A 12,585-nucleotide genomic window follows, 5' to 3' on the forward strand; every position below is an offset into this window, starting at 1 on the left:
GTTATAAATGAAGGTAGGTTATTTAAGTGCTTGAAAACAATTTTTTTCCTAAGTAATCTTATTTATGCTACTAATTTGTACTTTTTGTAAAAAAAAAGTATGCTGAGTAAAGGTAAATTTTAGCCAAAAGTAATATAGTTTCATCACTGCATAATTAACCTTAGCCCAGTGCAGAATACCCTTGCTCCAAGTTTCAATTACATTATAGCTAAAGTCACATAAGTAAACATATGATTAATTAAAGAGCAAAATTCACTTCTACAATGTAATGACTTATTCCAGAGAAAAATAAAACAAAAAGAAAAGTGATTCTTGGGGTGCTATGTATAAAATACATAGAGTTAATGATTAAATAAAAAAACTTTTTCCCAAAGCAAGAATCCCATCTTCAGCCAAAATGAGAATAATAGAAAAGAGTTTAAGCACATTCATTATTTTCCCATTTGGAGAAGTCCTCTCTTTCATATTATTTATTCCGCTTTCAAATGCCATGCTCCAAACATAAATGTGATTTTCACTGATGCTCTTCAACTTTGTCAGGCTACCCAACTCCCCTTCTCTTCCTTCCTAAATTTAATTAAAACCAGCATTCAGGCATACTGGAGAGAAACATAACACAAAGAAAAACAATTTTTAAAAGCCCACATTAATCATGAGCTTTAGAGAAAGTCACCATAAATAGGATGTATCTAGCCAAATGACAAGCTCCAACCACTTAAGAAAAATGTCTTTCCAGCTGCAAGGATACCAGTGTTACTGAAGAACATAGTTCTTTTGTTCTATAAATTCCTCATTTTCAGATGAAGTTACCATGTTTCCTACCTTGATATAGAACAACGTATATTCAAAGTTGCTTCATCTACCATATAATCTCATGAAAGCTGAATTTTATTTTATGGTATTGCCAGGCACAGAGGAAGGAAAAGCCAGACCTACTATGTGCCAAGCAAAATGCTCGACATTCTAGATGGTACTTCATTCAACAGTCCCATCAGCTTTATGAAGTTACTCGAGTCTTCTCACCTTGAGCTGGAACTTTGAACCCACAGAGGTCCTACTAACCCAGAGGTAGGACCTACTTTTTTGCCTGCAGAGTTGCAGAGACATATTTAAGAACATCAGACCCTCACTGTCTCCTTCCACGTTTTGCACATGAGTCTTTGTGGTTGTTTCATTCCAACCATTCCACTAAGAAGCATTTTGATCAAAACGAATAGAAAAATATAAAAAGATTGCCAATGGCAGAAACCTCAATGTTCAACCTCAAATGGTTGACTAAAATGGAAAGAGAAAGGCAGATTAATCAAGATTATTACAGAAGGCTGTCTGATGAACAGAGATCAGAATTATTCATGGTCAAAACATTCACCCAACTGCTCTTTGCCTTGGTTTACCTCAAATGTAAAAAAGGTAATAACATGGCCTACATACCATTCTTAAGAGTATGGGAGAAAGTTATATAATTGTCATAGATAACTAGGTTTGTCCGAAGTAAAAGGAAAAGATATAAATTAAGTTTTTACTATAAGTCACCTCCTGTGGAACATTTTGTATATGGTTTCTTACTTAATCTGTACCACAGACAAGTGAGATAGGCCTTCTCATCCTCACTTTACAGATGAAGAATCTAAAGAAAAGAGTTTAATTCCTTGACCAATATTAGACTACTAATAAATGGTAGAGCCAAAATTTGAATCCAGATTTTTCTGATACCATTTCTCTGTCTACACCTGGCTCTTCCTCTCTTACCATCGATGGTTCTGAAGAGAATTTACAGCATCATGGCGAGGTACCACATAGAGTGAGTGGACTGTCACATTGCTAATTCTTACCTATGACTCATATTTACTCTGTCCTAAAATGTCACGAATATATTGTCACCTTCATTGACACCTCACTGGATATGAGCTAAAAAATGTTAAGGATTTAAAAAATTTTTCTTTTTTCTTTGTTATCATTTTGTTCCCTTATGTATCCCAAGGATTAACAACAATGCCCAGCATGTGGCAGGTGCTCAGTATGTTTTTATCAAACGGATGCATTGAATAAACTCCTAGTCTCAACTGAGCTCCATGACAGTATTTGATATTGGTCTAAATCATATTGGTAACTCAATCATTGCATCTGTGCATGACTTGCATTTTTGAGCTCTGAATCAGGTAAGCTATTCCTCATTAGCCTTCCTATTTCTCTCTTTCTAACCTTCCCTACAAATTCCACCAACCTTGTTTAAGATGGTTTAGACTCCAAATTCAAGACTGTACTTGTTCACATGCATCAGCAGCCCTTCAGGACCATGTTTCCAACAAAATACAAGCTCCCTAAAGATAGATGTACGTTGTAAGTTTAGGAGCCCAGATGCTGCCTTGGGAAAAGTCATATACACATTCTACCTCATATAAGAAATGTATAATTAATTTGGGGTCCTAAGATATCCTAAACTTTAACTCTTTCTCTTATGACTTCTAAGCCTTAACGATGACACATTACACTGTCTTTGGAGAGTAGCTGAATAGCTAGAACACTGAGCCTCCTCCAGCTGCCCTCTAAAACTTAGCCCATTATTTCTGATTCCAGCCAGCCTCTTTTCAATCTTCTCTAATCTTCCTTCTCCTAGCAGTCAGCCAGCCAACCACAAAGTGCCAAACTTTGCAGGCATGAACTTTCCCCCGTCAGTCCTGTGAGAAGGTCTCTTGTCATTTGTTTTCAGACATACACATTGTGTATGATTGTCTCACACTTACCAATTTGCCAAATATGCATGCATGAAGAGTGGAGGTAAAAGATGAAAGCCACTCAAGTAAATATCAGGACAATCTGACACAAATAAACTCTATCATATGGCCATGTGTTTGATCTTTCCTAACAATGTGCCATATAAACTTACCACTTACAGTTTGAGAAGCACAACTTATAAACAAAATCATATGAACAGCAAGTGCTTAGCATAGTATCAGGCACACAGCATGTGCTCAATAAACACTCAATTTATGAATTTATGAACATCAAACTATTTGATCAAAATTGCAGCCCATTGGGACCAGTGTTGCATGCTATATTTATCCAAAGAGGTGGCCTCCAAACCTTTTTCATTAGCTCCCCAACCAAAATAATGTTTGAGCAGGCAGTGCCATAGGTAATACTGTACGTAACAACAATATATCATGTTCTTTATAAAGCATATACAGAATTATAACAGTAGAATTGGATAAAAAAACATATAAATAGAAGTTTTAATATTGACTCCAACATATAAAGTGTCCTGAAATGGATGATACTGTCATATATCACCTCAAACCCATGGTATAACCTCAAAATCTGTTATTTTTGGAATTTCCAAATCAATAGAAGAGAAACATTAAAAAATGAATAAGAAGTCATCAAAATGACTAAACACATCATATTTTGTTTTAGAATGTTTTCAACCTAACATTTATACTATAAAGATGCCTAAAATTCTAGAAATTCACTTCAAACTAATAATGTTGTGAAATCTTAATTTAGGAAGAGCTGGGAAACTGACCATTTTCTCTATTCCTCTCATTAGATTCATATCTTTAAGCTACTAATTTTTAAAAATAGAATAGCAGAAAAATGAAACTTTTTAAGAAAATTCAGTATTTCTCTATTGCAGGTGAAACTACTTCTTAATTTTCCTTTAAGTGGTGGAATTCATGGACAACAGGAATAAATAGAGGAAGCGAGATGTCAAAAAGGGAGGAAATTAGTGCACCATTTTATGTCAAAGGGTCATATGCTGACTATCAATCAGTTCAAAAGCCAAAATTCTTAGCAATCCATTGACCCAAATAGTTCAGAACTCTGTAGACTGTTAGAATCAGAAGTACCTTCAAATTCAACTGGCCCAAACACCCCTTCTTACAGGTCAAGGGACCAAAGTCCCAAGGCATTAACAGACACATTTAGTGGTAGAACTGGGATTAGAACTCACATGCCTGATTCATAATATAATTCACTATGCCATGCTGCCTGAACAGTGACTTGCTTTAAAAAATGATTCATAATTACAATTTTTTTTGAGTGCCACTTTTCCAAGTGCTTCATAAGTTTGGGTTTAATCATTCCAACTACCCTATAAGTTGGGTTATATTACTGTATGTATTAGTTCATTTTCACACTTCTGATAAAGACATACTTGAGACTGGGTGATTGATAAAGAAAAAGAGGTTTAATAGACTCAAAGTTCCATGTGGCTTGGGAGACCTCATAATCATGGTGGAAGGTGAAAGGCATGTCTTGTATGGTGACAGTTCGAGACAGAATGAGAATCAAGCAAAAGGGGGAACCCCTTATACCATCAGATTTTGTGAGACTTATTCACTACGATGAGAAAAGCATGGGGGAAACTGTCCTCATGATTTATTTATCTCCCACTAGGTCCCTCCTACAATATGTGGGAATTATGGGCGCTACAATTCAAGATGAGATTTGGGTGGGGACACAGCCAAACCATATCCCTGTGTTATTCCCCTTTCAGAGATGAAGAAACTTAGGCCCGAGAAGCAGTTTATACAACGGCACACAAGTGAAAGAGCCTGGACATTTACTAATTACCTCGTCATTTTACTCTCAGAAAGACACATTTTCAAATTCTAACCAAATCCAAATTATGTAACAGTGGGTTGTCAGAATAGGTGTTTTAATTGGCTAAAATATTACAATGACTTTTATTCCTTTATGACAAATATTTAAATAATATTACTCCAAAGAACCCTGTCATGTACAGTCCTGAGAAAATCTAGGCTCCAAAGTGATATCCATCATCATCATTTTTAAACCCAAAGTGGCAAAATCTGAGGGTGATACTATCACTGTAGTTCCACCACTTTCCTCCTGCTCTCCTGACTGCCTGCGTGACACTATCAACCAAGACTTGGATATTACAACCTGGCTCTGAGCAATAGTATAGTAGAAACACGACTTTGCTGTCTAGTAGATTTGGAAAGTTTAAAGAACAACATCAAGATACCAACACTATACTTCCCTCTCTTCTGCAAAGCATTCAGCTCATCAAAAGAATGTTGATTGTTTACTTCAAGTTAATTTCGTAACTGACTTCATTGAGATACTGAAAAACAAGATCCAATCTCTGATGACCCCTCATCCAAACATTTTATGTTTAAATGTGGTAAGTCTTTCCCCAGGGTTTAATGCAGAAAATACTGAAAGAAAAAAAAAGTCAGCTCTCCTTTCTCAACCAACCAAAAGACTTGTTTTGAAACTGTGTCTTTTAGAATCACAGCACTGACGGGAGTAGCTCAGGGACCCCTGGAAGAAGACTAAGGAAAGGATTCAGGGACTCTCAGCACCCCTAAAGAGAACAGCATTACCTATATTTCTATTTTGTGCTCTACAATTTGAAAAAATGAGTATGAAAACTCCTCCTAATAGTGCCTTGGAATCCTCATCCCCCTAAGCAGTTAAACTGCATTTTCTGTGTATATGCCTGAGGCTCATCTTTAATGTACTTAGCACTGTCCTGTATTCATGCCCCATATGAGGAAGCAGATGTTGGGCTGGCATATGGTGCCCGCTCATAAATTTCTCTAACTTTCCCTGGTGTATAAGTCACAGGCAATGAAGGGTTCCAGTGACCAGTCTTCATAGCTCTCCCCAAGGAACTCTGGAGCACTGATCCCATTTGTTCACCTCGGGTGGGTGAGCCCATGCTTTTGGGCATCCATCCACTAATAGCAGGCCCAGATGGAGGCAGTTGAGAGGCCAGCAGGCTGGATCCAGCTCTGAGAGCTGCACCCAGCATCCCACCTGGGAAAGCCAGGGCTGCAGAAGCATTTGGTCCTCCACAGCATGCAGGTGGTGTTGGGAGGGATTGAGCTGAAGGTCTCAGCTGCATGGGGTATTCAGAACTGAGTTGCAGTGAAGAAGGTAGGTGAATGACAAAGAAGGGAAGTACCTGTTAGTAGATCCTGATGTGAGGGCTCACAAATCAGATAATGAAAAACCCAAAGGTGGCTATGAAGAGCAAAGGAAGGGAGGCCTCTTCTAGTATAAAAATGAAAGCATACCCTCATTCACCCACTTCCTTCTGAAAACTGCAGTGGCACAAATGATCTGATTGTATGTGATCCTACACTTACACATATTTTGTCTTTAATTTGCTTTAGTTTTTTCTCTTATCTGTATCGAAAATAATTTGAGAACACCAACCACATCTTCTAAAACTTCTCCTTTCCGAAGCATCTAGCACCATACCAGGTGCACACTATGCACCCAGTAATCATGTATGGGATGAATGACAGCTTGATGGTCACTACCACTGACCTCCCTCACATCAGCAGCAGTAACCAGTACTGGTGTGACACTCCATTATGTCTGTCCAGTCCCAGTTGATAATTTGCTTCCACACGCATTGCCTGATAGACTATTATGCCTATTTTAAGAAAATAGCACTAAAACCATTGTTTAGGTGGTTTGTCCAAAGCCATTGAGCTTTTAGACACAAAATGGTAGAATTCTTGTTTTCTGACTCATATCCCAGCTGTAGCTACATTTAACCTGAACTTCGTAATTCTAGAATAAAGTAATTCTATAATTTTTTGAAAGCTATTTTTTCTTTAAAAAGGAATGTCAGGCAGGTAAAAAATCACATTTATGTATTTCAGAGGTAGGATAGTATCATAAGTACTGCTGAAATTAAGCTCAACTATGCGCGGATCCCTATTCATGCCTCTATCATTCTACCCATCTGTCCTGTTATTGTACCTCTTCTGTGCTAGAAGCCGACCCTGTGAAGTCCCATGAGAACACAGAGGTGTATACGTTAAATAGGAAAAAAGGTGTTGAATGACAGAATAGTCTGTACGACCAATGAGATTGTAAAGGAAGATACTGCCATCTCTGACAAGCCAATGAGGGAAGGGCTATTCAGGGTGTGACCACTGGGCTGAATCCCATAGGAAGCAGAGGAAGCAATGCTGTGGAGTTGCAGGCAAAGGAACAGCATACACCAGATGTGAGGTATGAAGGAGAGTGGCATTTTTTATTAACTATGGGTATATTTCCCATCCTTCACTTTGACCTTTTCCCTCTTTACCTGTCAGTCTTCTTAAAATTCAATCAATCAACAAATATATGTTGGATATTTACTCCATGCTAGATATTGATATTCCTTTATTTCCTACCTCAATTTCTCATCACCCTACACCTGGATAACTGCAATTGCTTTTCCTAGGGAGCCCACAGCCCCTGGTCATTGAAGACACAATCAGTGAATAAATATTGATGTTTAGTTATGTGAGTCGCACTATGTTAGGTACTATTCACGGCAAAAACTACACAAAGCAACATCCCTGTCCTCGAGGAGCTTGAATTCTTATAGGGGAGATAAAGCAAGTATGAAAATAACTGTGATTTATGGCGTAAGCGCTGCATGAGAGGTATAAAATGAATTACATGCATTTGCACAGTGTAGAACTCCATTATGACATGGTTCATTAGTACATGTCTTTGGATATACTATAAATCAACTCTTGATACAAACAGAAATAATGAACAAATCAATTAGAAGGCAGGAAGCCCTTTTTCCCAGATAAAGCCCAGATAGAAGAACTGAGTTTCAAGTTAAGCATCATCTTTGATAGCTTCATAGCTCTTCTCAAGATTCAAGACCATGGGACTGTGGCAGCTGATGGAAGAGGGAGCTGGAATGGTAAGTTCAGCAAGTCATTATCAATGGCAGGGTCAAAGGAGTATGTAAAGTTTTCCTACAATGTCATGCATGGAGGGTCTGTTCTCACGTTCCCTAATCATTCCATCATCCATTACTCATTTATTTATAAAACGAGACACTCAAGAGACATTCTTGCCACTGGCTTATCCTTCTCCCACCACAAGCTATTACCAAACTTACCTCTGAATTATATTTTGACTTCATTCACTTTTTTCCCATCTCTGTAGCTACTCCTATTTAGAATACTGAACTGTAATTTCTTCCTAAGAGGTCTCCCCACAGCCACTCTGATTACTCCACAATCCATTTCCCATACTGAGTGATCTTTTAAAATGGAAATATAACTATGTTACCCCCATGGTTATGACATTTCCATGGTTTCATGTTGCTCTGATAATAAAACCAAAATCATCAGCATGACCTCGGGTCTTGCTGTATATCTCACTCAACTTGTCTCACTAACCTCATTACCTTTCTCCCGAAGCTTCTTTTAATCCAGCCACAATGGCCCTCCTTTGGTATTAAACATGGCAGGCTCCCTCTTGGTGCAGGGCATGAGCTCATGCTGTTCTTTTGAACTGGCAAAGTCACCTCCTCCCTCCTGGGACTACCCTCCATGACTCCTGGTTCACCTAGACCCATTTTTGACATCTCAGTTCAATGAAAGTTTCACTTGCTTAGAAAGGCTTCCCTGATCTCAAGCTTCACCCCTCATCTTCAGTTTCAGATAGATTCTCTGAGTTTATGTTTGCCTTAGGACTGTGTTTGTTCTCAGTTTGTAATTAAACATTTATGAATATAACTATTTAACTACTATACATCCATCTTTTCATGCACGCTGTAATCTCTATGAAAACGAGCTACATTTACTTTTTTTTTAAGACAGTCTTGCTCTGTTGCTCAGGCTGGAGTGCAGTGGCCCGATCTCAGTTTACTGCAACTTCCACCTCCTGGGTTCCAGCAATTCTCCTGCCTCAGCCTCCCGGTTAGCTAGGACTACAGGCACATGCCACCACACCCAGCTAATTTTTCTTGTATTTTTAGTAGAGAGAGGGTTTAACCATGTTGGCCAGGCTTGTCTCAAACTCTTGACCTCAAGTGATCCACCCATTTCGGCCTCCCAAAGTGCGGGATTACAGGTGTGAGCCACCATGCCTAGTCTACATATGTTTTTGCTTCCATTTTATCTCCAGTGACAATCACAGTACTTGGCACATTGCTGGTGCTTAATACAAACATGTGAAATGAATAATTGAGTCTTAAGTGAATGTGAGCCCAAGAAAGAGGCGATTATGAGAAATCCCATTAGATGTGGTGGAATCCAAGTAGACTGATCTGGGCGAAGATCTGGGAAGGACAGTCTTCTTGGAAAAGAGGTATTTGTTTTCTTCTTTTAATTGCATCATCTTATAATGATGGTCACTAAAAGGTGAGAGCAGACTCCTGACAGCCACATTTTATCAGGCATTTCAATGTGTGTAATTATGATCTAGGGGTATAATTGTGGCCAAAGTCTTGCCAAATCCAGGTAATGAGGGATCACAGGTTCTGGTGCTTAACAGGGAGAAAAAAGCAGCTACAGCCCGTGCCACCAGCACTCCATGTAAGCATCTCTTCACCTGAACCTCAAGGACCTGAAGAGATGCTTCTTTTGCAGTAACTTACTGTTTTGTTTTTTTTAAATAAAAATAGTACATAGTCAATTCAAACAATACAAACAATAATAAATAAGAAAAATGCACTGCTCAGGGATGCTACTGCTAATGTTTTGGTAAACATCTTCCTATAGATAGATGTATATGTTTTAACATAAATAAAATGACATTTTGTATCAATCAACAAGCTATAAAATGGATGGATCATCCATTTAGACATGGCACACTGATTAGGTTTTACTGAAAGTCATAATGGATATGGTTCTGAAGTTGTTCTGAGGATAAATGCGGTGGAGGTAACATTCTTAGCCAAGTCAAGGAAGCTGTAGATTTTTTGACTATTCTGATTCAAACCCTCCAAGTAGTGCAACTTCTAAAGAAACCCAAACTCTTTATAATGGAAACATCCTGAAATGGTAAAGAGATCATAAAAGAGTAGGGAGATCCTGATGTCACCCGTGACAGGCCTTCTGTTAATGCCTAGGCTGGAAAACCAAAGCTCGAAAAAGATTCTGGGTGGGTGGCGAGGAAGGCAAAGACCGTAACAAAGTTCTGTGTGCATATTCAATTTGGACATTCCCCATGATGACTGCAGAATTTCAAGGCAAGAAGCTTGAAGAAAAATTAGCAATTCATTAGCAGCCAAGTTTGAAAAGTCACTATACTCACTGTCTAATGAGGCTTTACAGTCTAAATCTCCAAGAAAGAAACAAAACATCTCCATTAACTGGTGACAAACATCCCTGTGCAGTTCTGGCACCAAGGTTGTGCTGATTGCTGACACTTGAGAGTGGGTAGTGATTCATATTAGGAAAAGAACTAGATTTTTTTTAAGAGATGCAACTTGGTAACTAATTTTTGTCTCTCCCTGCCAGTGTAACCGTTTGAATGTTAATTTAATTTTACAGAATATCATTTATGTAAATGTAATTAGAAGGGAAACATGATCTGGAGATGCACAGCACCAAAGAAAATTTATTACTCCAAGGGGTATTGCTCTAATCATTCAACTGCAATATTGAGTTTCCCCAGATTTAATCTAAAAGCAATAAATTACAAAAGGCTAATGCCCTGCCCAACAACAAGCTGTCATGAACCCAAGTTGCAGGAGGAAACCAGAAAGAGGAAGAGAGGGAAAAAAGGCTGAAGTTTACTTCAGCAACAGGCTATCACCAGGTGCATATTTCCTGACAAAACTCAGTAGAGATAGCATAGCTAGAAAAAAAGTAAAAGCTTCATTTCCTAAACAAGAAGAAAATGGTGACTTCCAACCTCTCACTGCTTTTCCCTCCAGAAATTTGACCAGAGCTCTTTGCTTGTTGTTAAACATTATTATAAGTGCTTGAAGTTCAGGGCTTCATGTTCCCCAACAACAGAGAGAGAGAGGGGAATCCAGCCAGGATGAAACTGCCGCATCTTTTCACCTTATGGTTGTGCTGTGCTTTTGCAGAGAAGAGGAAAAGACACAGTCTGATTAATGTCAAGGTCCATATTGCATTCCATTGCATGCATGCCTGAAAGCCAGTTCTCCCGGGGCACCTTGTCAACACAGAGAAGCCAAGCCTTCTAAAAGGAAATGCTCTTCAGACTCCTCTCCTCTTCATGCTGAGTGAAGGGTTCTGATGGAAAGAACTTGGGGTCGTAGGTGATCTCCCTGTTGCAGAAGCCCCATGTGTGAACTTGAACATGGTTGAGACTATCTGGTCCTTTGAGGGCGCTCAACAACTGCCATGAGAGAAACAGAAATAAAATCATCAACCTGGCTGTGCACAAAATGTTGCACAACCTGGCTGCACCTTAGTGAGGTGTTCTTAAAATACCATTGCTTGGATTCTACCACAGAACAATTAAATTGGGATTTCTGTGGTTAGGATTCAGGCATGGACATATTTTAAAAGCTCCCCTGGTAACTTTAATGTGCAGCCTACAAAGAGAATAACAGCCCTAGATAAAGGCTGAAGACATGCAATGGAATGCGCAGTTTTAAAGGGAGTCTCTGTTGAATAGGTCACTGTGTCACAAAATCATTCTAGTGGGTGGGGATTTCTTACATGGGACAAATGTAAAGAAGGAATGTATTTACTCATACGAAATAGATAATCGCAACTGGTCAGATATGTGGCTGAGTTTATCAGGTAAAACCATATCATCTCAATGGGATTTTAAAACCTAAATTATAAAATCCTTTTATTGTCACTATTTTCTTTATCGAACAAAGGACATAGTAGTATCACCTACCTCATCTTTCTTAAATTGGGAATTTGAACATCATAATCACAATGCATTCCTAAAAAAAAAAAAAATCCTAATCCTAAAAGAAGTTCTACATTTCTTTCATTATCCAGAAACTTCTTGGCTCTGTGTGTTTAGATATTTTTTTTTGTCTTGGTATTCTATATACTGTTTGGGCTGTTTAATTCAGAGAAAGATATGCAATCTAAGATAAATGAATATTTTTAGAGTTGAAAGATAGAACATCCTTTTTACCGGAACTGTTAAGGCTGTGCCTCAATTCTCTTATTCTCCATTCTATCTTAAGATAGAAAAAGTACCCTTTTTCTATGGTTATTGAGAAGAATTATGGCAATTGAGAAGAAAAAGAGAAATGTCAAGGTACTACAAATGGGAAACACCCAAATAATATAAACAGACTTTGTTGTCTTAAATCATTTTTGGAATAATGAAGGATAAACATGAATACATCCATCTACAATTATAGTACGGATAGATAGTCTTAATAAGTTGTCTAAGTTTATGTAGCTAGTAAGTAATGGATTTGGGATTTGAGACTCAAGAAATGCATCCACCCAAAACTCAAAGGTAACTGAAAAGTTTGAACGGTTAATCACAGAGAGTAGCCTTTGACTGGATCCTTAAATGAAAGAGGCCAGCCAAATGAAGATCATTTGAAGAACAGTGAGAAAGAGCCTTCTAGCAAAAGCAACTTCTAATGCAAGGACCTGAAGTGGGAAGACACTGGAAGTGAAGGTCAAGAGAGAAAGCCAGCAGGCTGGGGGAAGCCCCATTTATCAATGCCATCATTGTCCACTTGCAGGATAGCACCAGAGACTGGTAAGGGCCACATCCTCCAGAAAGTACAGGTGACCACCTTTCATTCCAAAAGGAAAGGGCTTTCGATTCTTTTGGCATTTCAACCGTTACTCTGTAAGGTAATTACTAGCTGGCTAACGTTTGAGCAGGATTGACAGGTTCCATTTA

General features: G+C 38.4%; 1 long non-coding RNA gene across 1 annotated transcript in view; it reads right to left on the reverse strand.

Annotated features, from left to right (window-relative positions):
* The window catches only part of LOC129461822 (uncharacterized), a 65,734-nt gene that overhangs the window by 30,840 nt on the left and 22,309 nt on the right, over nt 1-12,585 (reverse strand). The window contains exons 2-3 of the long non-coding RNA XR_008650698.1: nt 7,892-8,035; nt 5,936-6,024 (exon numbers count right to left, since the gene is read on the reverse strand). This is a non-coding gene — a long non-coding RNA (uncharacterized lncRNA). The remainder of the gene's footprint in view (nt 1-5,935; nt 6,025-7,891; nt 8,036-12,585) is intronic.

The sequence above is a fragment of the Symphalangus syndactylus genome, chromosome 14, assembly GCF_028878055.3.
Source record: "Symphalangus syndactylus isolate Jambi chromosome 14, NHGRI_mSymSyn1-v2.1_pri, whole genome shotgun sequence".
In the NCBI taxonomy this organism is placed as follows: domain Eukaryota; kingdom Metazoa; phylum Chordata; class Mammalia; order Primates; family Hylobatidae; genus Symphalangus; species Symphalangus syndactylus.